The sequence below is a fragment of the Felis catus genome, chromosome A3 (assembly GCF_018350175.1).
Source record: "Felis catus isolate Fca126 chromosome A3, F.catus_Fca126_mat1.0, whole genome shotgun sequence".
Lineage (NCBI taxonomy): Eukaryota > Metazoa > Chordata > Mammalia > Carnivora > Felidae > Felis > Felis catus.
The window spans coordinates 24,902,146-24,920,288 of NC_058370.1; the positions used below are offsets into that span (position 1 = coordinate 24,902,146).

Below are 18,143 nucleotides of genomic sequence, written 5' to 3' on the forward strand. Positions count from 1 at the left end.
GCCTGCTTCAGATTCTATGTCTCCCTCTGTCTCTACCCCTCCCCTGCTCATACTCTGTCTCTGTCTCTCTCTTCAAAGTCCTTCCTCAGACCAGGAAATGAGATGGCCTAAACCAGACCAGCTCCTGGGAATTGGAACCTGGATGTACCAGCAACGCCCTCCCCGGTTAATCCAGAACCTAGCAGAAGATGGCAGAGCCTGTTTGCAGCTTACTTCCAATCTGAAGCATATTATCCTGGCACAGGATAATATGGATCTCCACCTACAGTTTGGCCTACTGCCTCTTCCTGGAGAGGCCCCACACTCTGGAACAAGGTATGAGATAGGCTCTTCTTCAGTGTTTGATGGGCTACACTGCTTGATGAATTATGGTCTTATTTTCTGTGGTGTCAGCTATTTTTGTTCTTTGTGAAAGAATGATTTTTTCCTACCTTTCTCTATACTCCCCATCCCAAAAGAATGACCAGGTCCTTTTGTTCTGAAGACCAGGACTTCTCTCATCTCAAGAAACAAACAAACAAACAAACAAACTTCAATAGGTTTTTGTTTTTGAAATCAGTCCAGAGTCTCAGAGGTGACAAAAGGTGTTTTGTTTTGTTTTGTTTTGTTTTGTTTTTTCTTTCTGAGAGTAAGAAGTGCTTTTAGGATTAGAGGAGGGTGGAGGAGAATTTCCTAAGTCTGGCTCTGGAGCTGATGGTGCTAAAGGGCACTGCAGTCTCCTTGTGCAGCCAGGTCCTGCTCCTACTCTCCCACAGACTCCTGGGATGGTAGAACCATGAGTGATGGGGATGAGTGTGCTCAGGGAGGTGAGCAAAGGCACTGCTATTTGGGAGCCATAGCAGAAGTCTCCATGCCCCTAGCTAGGCTTAGCGAAAATGTCCTAGAATAGACAATTGTCCTGGGCAAAGAGCTCCAAGGTGGCAGGCACTGATTAGAGAGTTTCCCCAAATACCTATGAGCCCCTGAAAAAGGACTAAGGTTGGAGTTTTGGATTTTCTACCCACTGGTGGATGGGAGCCAAGGATATTTAATTTAGAAAACTAAGAAATGCTATGTTTCTGTGACTGTATGTCATGGAACGAAGGGTTACCTGTTAACAGTGTTTAACACCAGCCTTCACCCTTTCCTTTAAAGTATTTAGGTTTCTTGCCTTAAAGAAACCTCTAATTTGATTTGTTAACCTGCCTCTCAGGAGTTGGAAGCTGGAAATGTTCCAGGATATGTGTGTATGGGTGTGCATGCTGCTTTATGAAGTTGCCTATTCCAGTCCCTCTCTTACCAATTCAGTGGGAGCCTAGTCAAAGGTAGACTTGGCTAAGGTCCCCTGGAAGTGGGAGGAAAGTTTGCTGGACAGAATAGCACACAAAACTGGGATTGCTCAGGACTAGGGCTCCCCAAGCTCAGCTGTGAAACCCATATGCAAGTCTGCACTGCCCCCAGGTGGCCACACCAGAGCTCTGACCCCCACTTGGTTTGGGGAGAAGACTATCTGAGATGTGTGTGTCTCTTCCAGCTGGAGCTCTTTGGAGACCCAGTATGCCAAGACAAGGGGAAAAGCCAAGACCTGTAATCACCAAATTGGGCACTGACATGTTTAAGGAATGTCTTTTTGCAGTGGCACTATGTAATTTTTGGCATAAATATATTCAGAAAATTTGATTTAGTTCACTAGCTAAAATGCTCAGGGATTTGGAGCAAGAGAATGCCAGGTAACTAAGGTTTAGCTAATATTTTCTGTTTTTACTATTAAAGATATTACAAAATTGTTTTTAAATGTTTTTTTCATTTTTGAGAGTGAGAGAGAGAGGGAGAGAGCACGAGCAAGGGAGGAGCAGAGAGAGAGGGAGATACAGAATCCGAAGCAGGCTCCAGGCTCTGAGCTGTTGGCACAGACCCTGATGTGGGGCTTGAACCCACAGACTGTGAGAAATTGACCTGACCCCAAGTCAGATGCTTAACAACTGAGCCACCCAGGTGCCCTATTAAATAGAGGTTTTTTAAACCTAAGAATATTTTTCTGACATTCAATCATTCAAACAATTATTGGGAAGCTAGTTTATGCTATGCACTATACTAGAAATGGAGGATATAAAGACATTGTCTTTGCCTGCAAAGTGCTTACAGTTCAGGAGAAGAGACACAGAAGTATAATGTAATTATAAGAGATAGTAAATAACAACAATAAATGAGGTTTGTGCACTGACAGAGGTACATATAAGATATGTAAGCACCTGATGGATGAGGGGATGGGACTAGACAGGGAAGTCTTCCTTCCTGGAAGAAGTGATGTCTGAACTGAATCTTAAATGATGAATAGTATTATCTATGTGGGGATAGGAGGTTGACAACAGAAGGAGACCACCTTTAAGACAGAAAGGCCAGCAATAGCAAAGGTAATGAGGAGGGAAACAAAGGTGGGGGCAGGAAGGGCCCTAAGGGTCAGAAGAAGCAGACAGAGAGAGCCTTAAATATATCAGATTAAGGAGCCCAGATCATATCCCATAGTGTTGCTGAAGGGTTTTAAACAAGGGAAACAAATGGTCAGATTTAATTTTACAAATATGCTTGCAGATGTGTGGAGGGGAGATTGATGTGACACATCTGGAGACAAGGAGAGCAGAGAAACTAATCTAAGTTAAAGCAGAATCGTACAGGGGAAAGAAAAATGAGCACCTGAATTAGTGAGTTTGGGGAAGAAACAACAGACCTAAGGGCCTTGCATGCAAGGGGATGAAGCAAAGGAAAAATCAGTGAAGGCTCTCCAGTGTCTAGCTCAGGTGACTGTGTGGCTGATGGAATTACCAATCAGATGCTAAATTCTAAAGGAAGAGCAAGGCTTAGTGAGGAAGGAGGTGAGTTCTGTTTACTTTAAAGTATCTCTGGTATACACTGAAATAGAGATATCTAGGAATCCATTCGAAATAAAAGGTAAAGTTTTAGGGAGAGATGTAAGCTAGACATGTGGATTTTGGGTGTTACTGGCCTATAGATCATGATTAAAACCAGGGGAACAGATGAAATCACCCAAGGAGAATAGGAATAAAGAAAAGGAAAGAGATCCAAGGACTAAACTCTGGAATGGGCTAGGAAACCTTTTGTAGTATCATCATATACATTTTTCTGGGGCTTCGGAGTTTACCAGCTGCCTTCACACCTATACCTTACTCAATTCCCATGTCAGGGGCTCTGTAAACTAACTGGTTAAGTCCGGTGTGATTGTGATGATGCCAAGGCTGCAATAGATTCAGTATATTTGGATGGGCAGGATATAGGCCCAGCCCTTCTCCCTGACACTGTCTTTCCCAGCTATTGACTCGAAGCTCTGAGTTAACATGACAGAGTAGGATTCCTGAAGGGATTTGGAACTTTTATTTATTTATTTGTTTGTTTGTTTATAAATTAAGAAGGCTACACGCCCAACATGGGGCTTGAGCTCAAGCCTTAAGATCAAGAGTCACACGCTCTACTGACTGAGCCAGCCAGGGGTCCCAAGGGACTTGAAACTCTTGCCAAGACTCCTGGTTAAGAGCACAGCTGACCTGTGACCTTGGGTTAGAAAGGCTGTGGAGGGACAGTGGCAGAGCTGACAGAAGCTCAGCAAGTAGCTTGTCTCCAGAAGCAGATGTAGTGTGTCTGCTTCTATGTGCCCTAAAACAGCAGTCCACCAGCTCCAGTTGAGGAAGGACTGCAGGCTAGGAGGAGAGGTATCTTTTCCAAGAGACAGAAATAAGGCAGTAAGAGCACTTTCTCCTTCCTCAGTGCTTGGGGGCAGTAGAAGGCATCAAAGCTGGGCTGACCCTACAAGGATGTTTGTGAGCCAGTGTGGCAGAAAGCAGGGCAGAGAGATGAATGCAAGGACGGTATCACTCTGACAGAGTCCTCACTTCCTCTAAGTGGCCTTGCCACTCCGAACATATTTCCATAACATCTCTCAGTTTCACCATGTATTGTATACTTGTTCCCATTTCCTTGATTTCCTCAGACTTTATCCATGTGGCTTTTTTAGGGTTTGCTTTATCTTACACTCAGGGGGAACAAGGAGGTACGCACAGAAGTTCTGGGCACCAAGACAGAAGGTATAGTGGAAAAACCTTGGCTTTTGAATCTTAGCCCTGATCCTTGTTGGTTGAGTGACAGAGAAAATGTTTTATTTAACCACCCTATGCCTCAGTTTCCTCATCTGATAAATGCTTCATAGGGTTGTTGTGAGGATTAGCCCAAATGAGTGGCACTCAATACTGTCATTGTGGAAGTTTCATTTACTACAAATGTCTTATCTTGCTTATCTCTTCAAAAATTCCTACCATTATAATGGTCTCTTTAGGCCCAAGACCTAAAAGCCCTATTGTAATGTTTATATTGGAGAAATATGATTTAGGTCAAACAGAGGGCAGGAATGGGTCAAGAACAGTAACCTTGGTTGAGTTGGAGTTGAGGAAAAGATGTTTCTAAGCTTCAGTCATTTCGATAATAGCATTAGTATCTCAACCACATCCCCATATCACCTATATTATTGTTTAATTTTTTATAAAATCAACTATCTTTTCCAAAACTTAAATACATTGATGTAAGAAGGAAAATTTATGTCATATCAGTTCATTTGTCATAAAAAGAATATAACCCTAGGAAAGAAAATGAATGAATAAAGCAGTGTCATTAAGTTCTAAATAGCTATTGTTGCCAGAAAAAAACCTCCAGGTCTATTTTTTTTTTTTAAAGGAGATTGATAAATGTTGGATAATGTTAATGACATATTAGGCCCAAATGAGAATTTCTTCCACCTGTAATCCAGGCTTCAAAGAAGACTATAAAGGGAATTACTTTCTCATGATGTGATTCTTTGTTGTTTTACGTTTGTCCATTTACCACCTAAAATCATGTCCTATATAACTCAATATCATCTCATGTACTATCACTGGTACAAGCCCTAAACTTTTAGAAATGAAAATTTTGATGCATGAGAGTAAATCAGGCCTGGGATGTGGGAGCTAAAACTGGGGCTACTAGATTCTAGAAGTGAATCAACATAACCAAGTACAGGATCTTCAAAGGCCACCTTCACTCCCTTTACAAGTTTATGTAAACCCTTTTGCAACATCTTGTAAATATCGTCAGATTTCTCTTTTTGCATCCTCTCTTGCACCTAGGATAGGGTGGCATGCATAAAAGATGCTCAATAAATACCTGGAGCTGCTGACTGAATAAAATGGTATTATTAGAACAAATTGTCCAAATAGGACCCTAGGAACCCAAGAGAAAGACAGGTTTTCTGAAAGGTACTCCCTTATCTCCCACCACCAGCAGGCTTTTAGGCTCAGCCTAAAGCCTAAGCAAGGTATGGAAATGCCATAAATTAGCAAAGTAAAATCGGTTCTAAGGACTGAACCTTGAAAAGAATAATTCTTTCTCCTCTTTTGAACTTTGAGATCCGGGTTTTTTTTTTTAAAGCATTTTTTTAAAAAAAGACTTGTTTATTTGAGAGAGAGAGAGAGAGAGAGAGAGAGAGAGAGAGAGAGAGAGAGAATGTGGGGGAGGGGCAGAGAGAGGGGGAGACACAGAATCTGAATTAGGCTCCAGGCTTCTGAGCTGTCAGCACAGAGCCCGACATGGGGCTCGAACTCACGAACCGTGAGTTCATGACCTGAGCCCAAGTCCGCCACTTAACCAAGCTACCCAGGCACCCTGGGGATCTAGTTTTTAATAAAGAACTTTCTTTACTCTTTAAAAAAAATTTTTTTTGGGGGGGGGGGGCGCCTGGGTGGCGCAGTCGGTTAAGTGTCCGACTTCAGCCAGGTCACGATCTCGCGGTCCGTGAGTTCGAGCCCTGCGTCAGGCTCTGGGCTGATGGCTCAGAGCCTGGAGCCTGTTTCCGATTCTGTGTCTCCCTCTCTCTCTGCCCCTCCCCTGTTCATGCTCTGTCTCTCTCTGTCCCAAAAATAAATAAACGTTGAAAAAAAAAATTAAAAAAAAATTTTTTTTAATGTTTATTTATTTTTGAGACAGAGACAGAGCATGAACGGGAGAGGGTCAGAGAAAGAGGGAGACACAGAATCCAAAGCAGGCTCCAGGCTCCTAGCTGTCACCACAGAGCCCGACGTGGGGTTCGAACTCACGAACTGTGAGATCATGACCTGAGCCGAAGTCAGAAGCTCAACCGACTGAGCCACCCAGACACCCCAGAACTCTCTTTACTCTTAAAGTGGTCCTATCCCATTTTCAAGTGGCAAAAAACTCCAGAGTAGGTTCCCCCTCATAATGAAGTGCTCCAGATGTGTCTTGCATTTAAACCATCAAGGAACCCTCCTTATCTGCTGTATGTAAGGGACTGGTACCCTAAGTTTGCATCCACTTGAGTATATTTTCTTGATTTTGCACAGATAACGTGAGTGACGGATACATAAAATCTGTATCTACTACTTATGAAATAAATATCTGAGTTTCTCAAAGTCAGTTTAGGAAATTCAAGGCCCTCCAAAAGAAAGGTGAAAACACCATCATTAGACATTCAGCTTTGAGGAAATCCACCTTAAAGTTAATAGGCCTGTAGACAGAGATGAAACTGACAAACCTTACATACCTGGCCCTAGTCCACAGCAGGGAATTTACTTTTCTTCTGAGAAGGAACTTTAGATGCCAAAGGAAAACAAAGTTTGAAAATAAACTCCTCACGGGGCACCTGGGTGGCTCAGTCGGTTAAGTGTCCGACTTCGGCTCAGGTCATGATCTCACGGTCTGTGAGTTCGAGCCCTGCATTGGGCTCTGTGCTAACAGCTCAGAGCCTGGATCCTACATCAGATCCTATATCTCCCTCTCTCTCTGCCCCTCCTCTGCTCATGCTCATGCTCTGTCTCTGTCTCTCTCTCTCTCAAAAATAAATAAACAGTAAGAAAGCAAGAAAGCAAGAAAGAAGGAAAAAGAAAATAAACTCCTCTCGGGGCACCTGGGTGGCTCAGTCTGTTGAGTGTCCGACTTTGGCTCAGGTCATGATCTCAGGTTTGTGGGTTTGAGCTCTGCATTGGGCTTACTGCTCTCAGCACAGAGCCTGCTTCAGATCCTCTGTCCCCTCTCTCTCTGCCCTTCCCACGCTCACACTCTCTCTCTCTTTCTAAAATAAATAAATATTAAAAAAAAAACCCTCCTCTCTGAAAGGGCATAAACCAGCTATAGAAAGATTTCAGAAATCTTCTGCCCAATTAATCTTTCTGCCCACCCTAGTTTAGTGCTGAGGCTCTGTTCCCGGATTCTAACAAAGAACCAGCTTCTGTGAATTATTCATTTATGACTATCAATGGATCATCGAGGGCAACTTCTAAATAACCAACTTGTTCTTCTTTGTTCCCCTTGTTCATTAATCAGTGCATTCCCAAAGACTACACATTTTGATTTTCAACCCAAGTTAAACATAATGAGGAATGCTACTACTGCCAAGAGCCACTCTAAATCCCAAAGTTAGATATAAATGATTTGGGGATTGTCTATTGTTTTAGAGAATTCCTGCCAAGCTCCTTGCAGAAAAATAAGTTGACCTCGTCAGTAAATCATGTCATCACCATTGACCCATTTTCTTTCCAATTTTGGTGATGAAACCATTCTATCAGCTGAGCAGAGTTAAATTATCAGATTCCTGAAGTAATTCTCCTTTGGACTTACCTGTGGAAATTGCTGAGTGGGAAGAGTCAGTGAACTCAGAGACCAAGCTCTAGTTCAGCGACTTTGGTAGCCGGACCAAAACTATCCCCTGCCTTCCCACTCCTTTTTATGCAACCCTGGACTGTTAATGATCTCAAGCTGTGGCGCTACCCCTCTGACCCCTTTATCTGGCCTTCCAGATCTTCAGAGCTTTCAGGGCTAAGGGCCCTCTATATTCTCCTGCTCCTGCCCTCCTCTGCTTCAAGGATCTTTACCTCCCAGAGTGTTACCAACTCAGCAGGAGTTTCCCTGGTGTGAGTTATTTTGCTTTAAGGCTACTTTTCTAACACATTTCTAATATGGAAGAAGCCTGAAATTAAAATGCACAAAACTTAATATTGGACACCAAAAAGGATTTGGTGCAATTGAATTTCAGGCATTGTCTAGGTCTCCCTGGAGTTCAGCCTGCTGTGAAGGGGCCTCCTGTCCATGGTTTTGGAGCAGTTTGATAATTTGAAACATCACTTAGCCATGATAGATCCCTGGTACAACCAGAATCCAACAGATTTCTTTCTTTCTTTCTTTCTTTCTTTCTTTCTTTCTTTCTTTCTTTCTTTCTTTCTTTCTTTCTTTCTCTCTCTCTTCCTTCCTTCCTTCCTTCCTTCTTTCCTTCCTTCCTTCCTTCCTTCCTTCCTTCCTTCCTTCCTTCCTTCCTTTCTTTCTTTCTCTTTCTTTCTTTCCTTCCTTCCTCTCTCTCTCTTTTTTTTTTTAACGTTTATTTTTGAGACAGAGAGAGACAGAGCATGAACGGGGGAGGGTCAGAGAGAGAGGAAGACACAGAATCTGAAGCAGGCTCCAGACTCTGAGCTGTCAGCACAGAGCCTGACGCGGGGCTCGAATTCACGGACCACGAGATCATGACCTGAGCCGAAGTCGGCCGCTCAACCGACTGAGCCACCCAGGCGCCCCTCTCTTTCTTTCTATATTATTTTGAGAGGGAGAGAGAGAGAGAGAGAGAGAGAGAGAGAGAGAGAGAGCGAGCATGAGTGGAATAGAGGCAAAGAGAGAGGGAGGGAGAATTCCATGCAGGCTCTGTGCTGATAGCACAGAGCCCAACTCAAAGCTTGAACACACAAACTATGAGATCATGACCTGAGTCAAGATCAAGAGTTGGACCCTAACTGACTGAGCCACCCAGGCACCCCCCTCTTTTTAAGTAAGCTCTATGCCCAATGCAGGGCTTGAACTCACAACCCTGAGATCAAGAGTTGTATACTCTACTGACTGAGCCAGCCAGGTGCCCCTAATAGATTGCTTAACTAGCACTTCATCCAGTGCCATTCTCCAAGTTGAATCAATACCACTTACTAACTATGTGACCTTAGACAAATTATTTAACCTCTCTGGACCTCAGTTTTCTCAGATGTGAAATAAGGGCAATGATATTCCACAGTGATAACTGAACTTTCAATGAGATATGATATGTGTAACACATGGTAGATGCTCAGTAAATTCCAGTTCCTTTAACCCCACGTTCTGCATTTTAGAGAGAATCTATTTACCTGCCTCATCTGTTACTTCATAGGTGGTATGAGGCTTGGGTTGAAATATTCCTTGAGGGCACTTCTAGGAAGAATATGGGGTGAATACCTTAGGAAATAACAAGGATTGACCTCTCTCTTTCTCAGATTACATGGTAAGACCAAGAGATCCTCTGTCTGAATTTGGCTCCACTTCAGAAAATGCTTGCAATGTTCATTTCTGGGACAAGCCTATTAGTATACCTAGTCATTAACACAGCCCAGTCCAGTACCTTGAAGATGGCAGTGATTTTTATCTTATAGTATGGGGTGGAATGTACTAGGTCATATATCTGGCTCATTTATAGGGCTCTTGAGAGCAAAAGTACCTCCCCAAGAACATGACATTACCAGGTCCATATTCTAGATTATTTACATGACTCACAACTCTTTGAAGCAGGAATCCTCTCTTATTCATATTTATCTCCTTTAAGTATCTACCATATTGCTTTGCACATTGAAGGCGTTCATTAAATTGGATTGACTCAGTATCCTAGAACATGAAAGTGAAGGAAAAAAAATGGAATTTAACATTGCTAGAGAGCAAGATCCAGACTTGACTAAAAGAACCAGGAAGAAACCAGAGCTGGGCAGAAACTTTTCTATATACCAGACTTTGCTCACATAACTTTTATTTTGTGGACCTTTACCACCTATTAGAAAGTTATCATTGCACTCAAGCAGACTACCTTAGGAATACGTTGTTAGTAGCATAACTGGCTAGAACAGTGGCTGAAATAGTTTTGTTCCTGAAGCCATGCCTAGTTACCAGCAAATGATAAGTAAGACCTTTTCCCCCTACTGTGGGATGGGTTAAAACAGTATGTCACCAGCCATTTTGAATTGCCATGAGGCTAGGAGCTTGGTTCAAATCCCCTCTGCCTGGGACGGGTTCTATTAACTTAGAAAAATTTAAGTTTCTCAGTCAATCATTACCTCCTCTGTGAAGGAGCTTTGAAACTTATGGAGTATGTGTTACAGTAATTCATTAATTAAAATTCCCCTTTCCCTTGGGGCACCTGGGTGGCTCAGTTGGTTAAACAGCCAACTCTTGATTTTGGCTCAGGTCATGATTTCAGCATTCGTGAAATCGAGCCCCACATTGGGCTCTGCACTGACAGTGCAGAGCCTGCTTGGATTCTCTGTCTCTCTGTCTCTGTCTCTGTCTCGGTCTCTGCTTCTCTCCTGCTTGCATTCTCTCTCTCTCAAAAATAAATAAATATTTAAAAAATTACCCTTTCCCTTAAAACTTAGTTTTGCTACTTTTGGGCTCACTGTTAGGATTTTTTTTTTTTTTTTTTTTGGCCTGAGAACTAAAATGGGAGTGTTCTAGCCTGGGGGAGACAGAAGTATAGAGAGTGATTTAATCCTAGAATTCACTGGGGTGTGAGTAAACTGCTAACGGGGTTGTATCCCCATCTAGATTTTAACTCCTGAAGGCGGGGACTGTGTCACTCATCTGTGTATCCCTATTGCCTAGTGGGGTTCCATGGTGGCTATTCAATAAATGCTTACTTATTAATAAATGAATCAAATATAATCAACATGGCAAAAAGTTATAGGTGTGAAATTGGCATATCGGTAATATGCATTAGAGAAGTGCAGAAGAAGAAATCATGGTGGATCAAGATGGTCAAGGAAGGAGTAAGAAAGTTCCATGGAAGAATTTGACTGTATAGAGATGGGATGAAATATAAGAATATGGGTTTTCAAATCTCTTAAACTCTGTGAGCCTCAATTTTCCCTCTATCCAAAAATTTACATTTAAAAAATGGGGACAATAAATCTACATCATACATAAAGAGTAAATGAGATAGGTATACAAAGTAATTAACACAGAGCATAGTGCACACAAAAGAATTTTCTTCTCTAAGTTATCTTCCTTTTACTAACCTGTATAGTCTTTCCTTTGGATTTGAAAGCTGTCCTGACAGTATTCTGGAGTTCACAGTGTCATTTCCTTCACCAACCAAGGTGCTTTCTAGACACCAGAGGACATATTCCAGGGAGGATTTGTTCTCTCTCTAAGAACAATGAGATAAATAAACAGGCTAAGTACTTTCTATCTTCTATCCTTGAGTGTATATAATTATGGGAGACCTTTACTAAGCACTGCACTCCAATTTTATTTCCATTTCCATTTCACAGAACTTTATTACTGGAATATTTCTTTGAGATAATTTAGTATATATATTTCCTTTTACATATTTAAAGAAAAAACTTTAACCCATAGCATTTAACTGATTTACTCTGCTAGTTAGTGGCACAACTGCAAACTATACTTGGGTGTTTTTATGTGGACATGTGTTTTCATTTCTCTTAGGTAGAATTGCTGGTTCATATTAGGACTATATTTAACATTTTGAGAAGCTGCCAAACTGTTTTCCAAAGTAGCTGCACCCCTATCTCTTTGTTTCTGGGACCCTGGGTTTGGAAGGAAATTATGGTTCATTAGCCACTACTGTGGAAAGAAAATAGATACTGGAGAGAAACTAGATCTCCAAGCATGCATCAAATTATCCATGTGGTTCAAATTCATACTATCTATGTAGTTCAGAAATGTTGAACTGAAAAATGAACATGAAAGTGGGTTTAGAACTGGTGAAATCCAGAGATGCTCATGGACAGGGTAAACCTAAAAGTCTATACCTAGACAAACTACAATTTAGAAGTAGCAGCAAAATAAATATATTTAAAGATCTACAGAGACTTAGAATATTTACCACCAAAACACTCTTGCTGAAAGAACTATTAAGGAATGTACTCAAACCAGAATAAAAGTGAACCAAGAAGGAAATAGGGGAGTACAAGAAACAATGGTGAAAAAAATTTGTTACACATGTTGATACATCATGCTAGCTTGTGAGACTAGCATACCCTCTAAGCTAAAAAACAAGAACAGTAAGAGAAAAAAAATTAAAGGATAATATTATCCATAAACATAGTTGCCAAAATTCCAAATAAAATATAAACAAATCAAATTCAATTTCATGTTCAAGAAGGATATTACCACAGGAATGGTTCCACATTAGAAACTTTATTAATGTAATTCAAAACTGCATAATCATCTCAGTATGTATCCGAAAAAATTAAATAGAATTCAACACTCATTCATGATTTTTCTCTCATCCTTTACTCCTCTATATACCACCTTTTCCCATTCCCCTCCACAGAGGAAACCCCATACCCAAAATCTAAGGCAGGGATTCATCTAGAGAGTCTGGGTTCATGTTTTTTGCAAAAAAGGAGGAGCTATTAGGATATATTCCCCCACTATTTCCAACTCTGATTAAAGTCTTCAGCAGAGAGTCTTCAGAATATCATACACTATGTTTTGAATAAAAGTAGTTATGTCCCACATCACAAACTTGCCTTGCTGTCTTCAAGCACTCTGCCCACCTAATTTGCAGCAGACGACTTTGCCTCCTACTTTTAAGATGAAAACAGAACCCCCTAGTTGTCAACTCCCCCAAGTTCTTTCTTTATTTCTTTTAATTTTTTAAAATCTTTATTTATTTTTGAGAGACAGAGAGACAGAGTGAAAGCAGGGGAGGGGCAGAGAGAGGGGGAGACACAGAATCTGAAGCAGGCTCCAGGTTCTGAGCTGTCAGCACAGAGCCTGATGTGGGGTTCATACTCATGAAACGCAAGTTCATGACCTGAGCTGAAGTCGGACACTTAACTTAATGGACTGAGCCACCCAGGTGCCCCTCTCTATGTCTTCTAACTTCTTTCTTTCAACCTCACTAGGAGTCCCCTCTCCCTGTTCAAGGCCTATTCTTCCACTAGATCTCTTGGTCACGCCTTGCCCCATCCTTTCTCTCTCTTCTATTCTTATCTTCTTTCTGGATATAGGACACTTTGACTAAGCTCTTCAGTCTTATCTATTATTCTTTTCTCCCTTTCTGTACCACTCCCCTTTCAAGTTCCACTCCATTTTCCCTTTCCAGCCCAATTTATTCCCCTAATTGCCTCTCCTTTGCACATCCCATGCTTTTTTCAACCCTTTATAATGTGTTTCTCATCCCTCCCTAACCACTCTTGAAAATGTTTCCCATAAGGTCACCTCAGTCTCTGAATTGGGAAACCTATGGCTCCTTTGCACCCATTTTCCTTGGCATCTTTGCAGCATGTGGCCCTGCTGACCTCTCCCTTCCCAAAACACTATCCTGCTTTGGTTTCTATGGCATCACCCCTTTCCTCATTCTGTTTCTCTGGTTGCTCTCTTTTTATTTTTTTTTTATTTATTTTATTTTTATTTTTTTTTCAACGTTTATTTATTTTTGGGCCAGAGAGAGACAGAGCATGAACAGGGGAGGGGCAGAGAGAGAGGGAGACACAGAATCGGAAACAGGCTCCAGGCTCTGAGCCATCAGCCCAGAGCCCGACGCGGGGCTCGAACTCACGGACCGCGAGATCGTGACCTGGCTGAAGTCGGACGCTTAACCGACTGCGCCACCCAGGTGCCCCTGGTTGCTCTCTTTTTAGACCCACTTGATAGCATCCCCATCTGCCAGCCTCCTAAATGTTAGCATTGCCAAAAGTTCCAGAGCATCTAAACTTGGAAGGTTTTTGTGAGGGTTAAATGAGATATCACATGTAAAGTACTCTGGCACATAGTAAAAATCACTCAGTAAGTGGTTAGGGTGATGATGATGATGACGATGACAACTTCATTATTTTCCAGGTTCATACACTCTCTTTAAGTGATCTCACCCATTCTCAGGGCTTCAATTCCCACTCACAAATTGATGACCCTTAAGTCAGTATCTCCAGAGTTTGAGACTTCTTTCAAAACACATATTTTCTTCTGCCTATCAGATATTTCCTGAATACTACTAGGTAAAATTGGGTTCTCTTATAGTAGCCTTTGTATGGCTATTAATATCATAATTTTGTATTAACATCTTGGTTTTTCTCACTACCATTGGATCTTCATATGCAGCACATTCCCATCAGAGAGCAAACCCTTCTCCCCTACCATCAGAATCAGGGTGGATAGGGTGGTACTTTGGTAATTGGCCCTTGAAAACTACAGTATATCTTCATAAGGGCATATGCTTTTCCTGATCTCACTTCAGAATCACTACTTGACTTGGAGCTCACTCATGTCAGGGATTATTTTTTTCATCTCTGCATCTCTAGTACCTGGCATGGTGACTAACATTTAGTGGGTACTTATTGAATGTTCCTGAATAAATTAATGAGTGAAATTAAAACTAGTGTATATGTGTTCCCAAACCCTCTGTGTGCAGAAAATTAAAGCTAGACTTGGAACTTAAAAAAAATTTAATAAAATAACACTTTTTATGAATTCTAATCTAGTTAGCTTAAATGCAATTTAGTGAAACCATATTGCTACTTGCCTCAATACAGTTGGTCTTAAATATTAACTTTGTTAATTTATAAAACCCTAGTCTATGCCTTCTTCCACATGGGTATGTTGCATAAGGCCATTGGCAGTGAAGGGGCCATAAGCTTCTGCATTTAAGCCGTAATACCTATGTGGAAAGTCTCTGAATGTGTGTAAAAATATTCCTGTTTGTAGGAGTATGTATACACACACACACACACACACACACACACACACACACACACACACACTGAGTGATTTTCTTCTCTGGTGCTTATCAAAAGGGCACTTGTCTTTTTTGTGGAGATCAGTCATGTTAGATGCTCATTCATAAAAGAAATTGCCATGTATTTAAGACATCCAGAAAATATAGCCATTCATAGGCATGTTAGTAATATTGGTGCTCAATAACCTAACAGTCTTCCTTCTAAACAAATCATCAACTGAAATCTTCTGTGAACCTCAATGAGCTAAAAAATTAAATGAAGTCAAAGACAAATGTATCAATAACCAGCAACATATTGTATTGAAAAGATACTTTTCTGGCTTCTGAAAATAAAGATAGTTTCTATTCAGTCTCAATGTATAGGTACATAATAACAGATTTTTCCAAGTGTTGGACTGTTTTTAAATAAAAACAATTTTAAATGACAATTTCATTCACTGGAAAATATGTATTGAGCTATGTAGCAGGCACTATAGAGAGGAAAGATAGTCCCTGCCTTCCAAAAGCTTATAGATTAGAGGGAACTACAGATTAATAAACCAAATATAGGAAAGGAATTCCCAGGCGGAGGCAACAGCCCATGCAAAGGCACAGAGGCTAGAGACAGGACAGCTGTTTCCACAAATAGGTCCATGTGGCTAGAAGATGGGAGCAAATGTAGTTTGGGGAGATGTTGAAGTTGGAAAGAGGAAAAAAGGGTCAGGTATGTCATGCTAAGGGGGATTTATTTGCCTTCTACTATGAAACTTGACTTTAATTCAGGGAACAGTGAAGAACTCTCTGATAGTGTTGAAAGGAGAAGACTAGTATGGAAGGAAATTAGAGGTAGGGAGATTAGTTGGAGGTTATAGTAAAAGTCCAGCTAAAACATTAAGAAGGCCCAACCTAAAGCAGTGGGGATGAAGAATATGGGTTAACACGTTCTCTTTTATCACGAACACCAAGCAATTTTATTAGCATGCACCTCGGTATAGTTTTCTTCATGTTTCCTGTGTTTAGGGTTCATTGAAACCTCTTGGCTCTATGGCTTTATAGTTTTCATCAAATTAGAAAAATTTTCAGTCAATATATCTTTAAATATTTTTTCTGTACCTCCTTTCCTTTGAGGACTCCAAATATACACAGATTAGGTCACCTGAAGTTGTCCTACAGCTCACTGATGTTCTTTTTTACTTTTAAGCCTTTTTTCTCTATGTGTTTCATTTTATATTGTTTCTACTGCTTTGTCTTCAAGTTTTTTAATCTTTTCTTCTGTAATATCTAATTTGATATTAATCTCATCCAATGTATTTTTTCATATCCAATATTATCTTTTACATCTCTGAAAGTTAGATTTAGGTCTTTTAAAATATCTTCCATATCTCTACTTAACATTTTCAATCTTTCCTCTCGCTTCTCAGACATATGGAATACAGCTATAACAACTGTTTTAATGTCTTTTTCTACTAATTCTATCTCCTATGCAGTTCTTGATCTGTTTATATTGATTGCTTTTCTCCTCATCATGCATCATATTTTCATGCTTCTTTGCATGCTGGTAACTTTTATTGGATGCCAGACATTGTGAATTTTATCTTATTGGAGCTGGTACTCTGAGAATTATTCTCTTTGCTCTTTTTCAGTGGCACTTTACTCAGCCTCAGGTAGTTTCCTCAAATCATGTTCTGATCGGTATTTAGCTGAAGGCTCAAGGGAGACTCTCTGTAGATCTCTGGAGTGCTCTCTCCCTGTGCAGTCCTCTTCTCCTCCCCTCCCCTCCCCTCCCTTCTCTTCTCTTCTCTTCTCTTCTCTTCTCTTCTCTTCTCTTCTCTTCTCTTCTCTTCTCTGAACTCTGCTCTGTGAATTCTAGCTGCATTGGCCTTCCTGGATCTCCAGCTCCATCTTCTTAGTTCATGGAGATTGCTGAGCTCCATCTGGGTTCTCTCTACAATAGCAGGACTTAGAGTCAAAATATACCATGAGGGGCGCCTGGGTGGCTCAGTTAGACGCCCGACTTCAGCCCAGGTCACGATCTCGTGGTCCGTGAGTTCGAGCCCCGCGTCGGGCTCTGTGCTGACAGCTCCGAGCCTGGAGCCTGCTTCGGATTCTGTGTCTCCCTCTCTCTCTGACCCTCCCCCGTTCATGCTCTGTCTCTCTCTGTCTCAAAAATAAATAAATGTTAAAGATTTATTATATATATATATATATATATATATATATATATATATATACACACACACACACACACCATGAAAATAAAATCAACATGACTTGGTAAACAACTAGAGAGGGAGGAATGGAGGATGTTGACAATCTGAATGGTAGTGTCATTCCCCAAGTTGGGGGATTCATGAACAAAAACAGACTAGGAGCTGGACAGGACAGGGGAAACAAGGGGCTTGGTTTAGGGTATGTTAAAGATGAGATCTTTATGGGCATAGATAGCTGTATATATCCTTCTCATGACCAAAGGGAATAAATGAATTAGAGGTGGGGATTTCAGAGGCATGAAGTGTAGAGTTGAAAGAGGACTTCAGCTACCTCCATTTTGACCTCAAACTTTCTAATTGATAAATTCTTCTCTACAATTTATCTCTTCACTCAGGCAAAGACCCTGAGAGCAAATTATCCCCTGATGGGAACCAAAACTGTTCCAGTACCAGTGTCTGGGGACATAAATAGGGATGAGAGACTCTACCCTGAGGAAAACCCCCGTCTAATAAATGATTGACCTACAGCTTGATAAGTGTTAAAATAGAGTGAAGTATGAAGGACTGGTTGGTAGCACAGGGGGAATGTCAGAGAACCTTCCCCAGAGGAGAAACTAGAATTGAAATCCAGAAAGATGAAGAGGGGCTCATCATCTCAGAGAGGGACTGGAGAATAGGAAACATGAGGAGTAAAAGTTGAAGAAGTAAATATGCTTTACCCTCTGAATTCCTTATATATTAGGCTAACAGAATTAGTGTGACTAGGATTCTTGGTAGATCTTCAAGAAATAGAACTATACTCTAAAAGAACTGAGAAAGAAAGATCAAACCTTAAGGGAAGAGTACAGCTAACAAGGAAAGGGTCAAAAATTCAGTTCTTAAATAAATGGCCTAGGAAGTCCCTGGATTGTTCTCTCTGTTCTGAAGTCCTTGCCTTGCTTGAATGGACCAAATGCTAACCTTGTTCCAGTCCTAGAACATTACCTCCTAAATCTAAAGATGATGACTTTGTCAATGCTAATCTCATCTTTCTTAAGGGACCAATTTGATTTTCATATCTCACTATATGAGTAAAAGGAGAAGAAAATATTTTTCTCGTATGGCTTAAGTTATTCTCAATTAAAACATTACATAGTATTGGTAACTTGGCAAGGATAGTTTTTATT

At 40.9% G+C, this 18,143-nt stretch overlaps 1 protein-coding gene across 2 annotated transcripts in view; it reads right to left on the reverse strand.

The window, feature by feature from the left end:
- The window catches only part of ASIP (agouti signaling protein), a 163,434-nt gene that overhangs the window by 75,435 nt on the left and 69,856 nt on the right, over positions 1-18,143 (reverse strand). Inside the window, exons 5-6 of one of the 2 annotated variants that reach the window (XM_045053310.1) lie at positions 11,103-11,233; positions 9,595-9,702 (exon numbers count right to left, since the gene is read on the reverse strand). The gene's annotated coding sequence lies outside the window, so the exon portion shown is untranslated. The remainder of the gene's footprint in view (positions 1-9,594; positions 9,703-11,102; positions 11,234-18,143) is intronic. The other variant, XM_045053311.1, reaches the window with a different exon arrangement.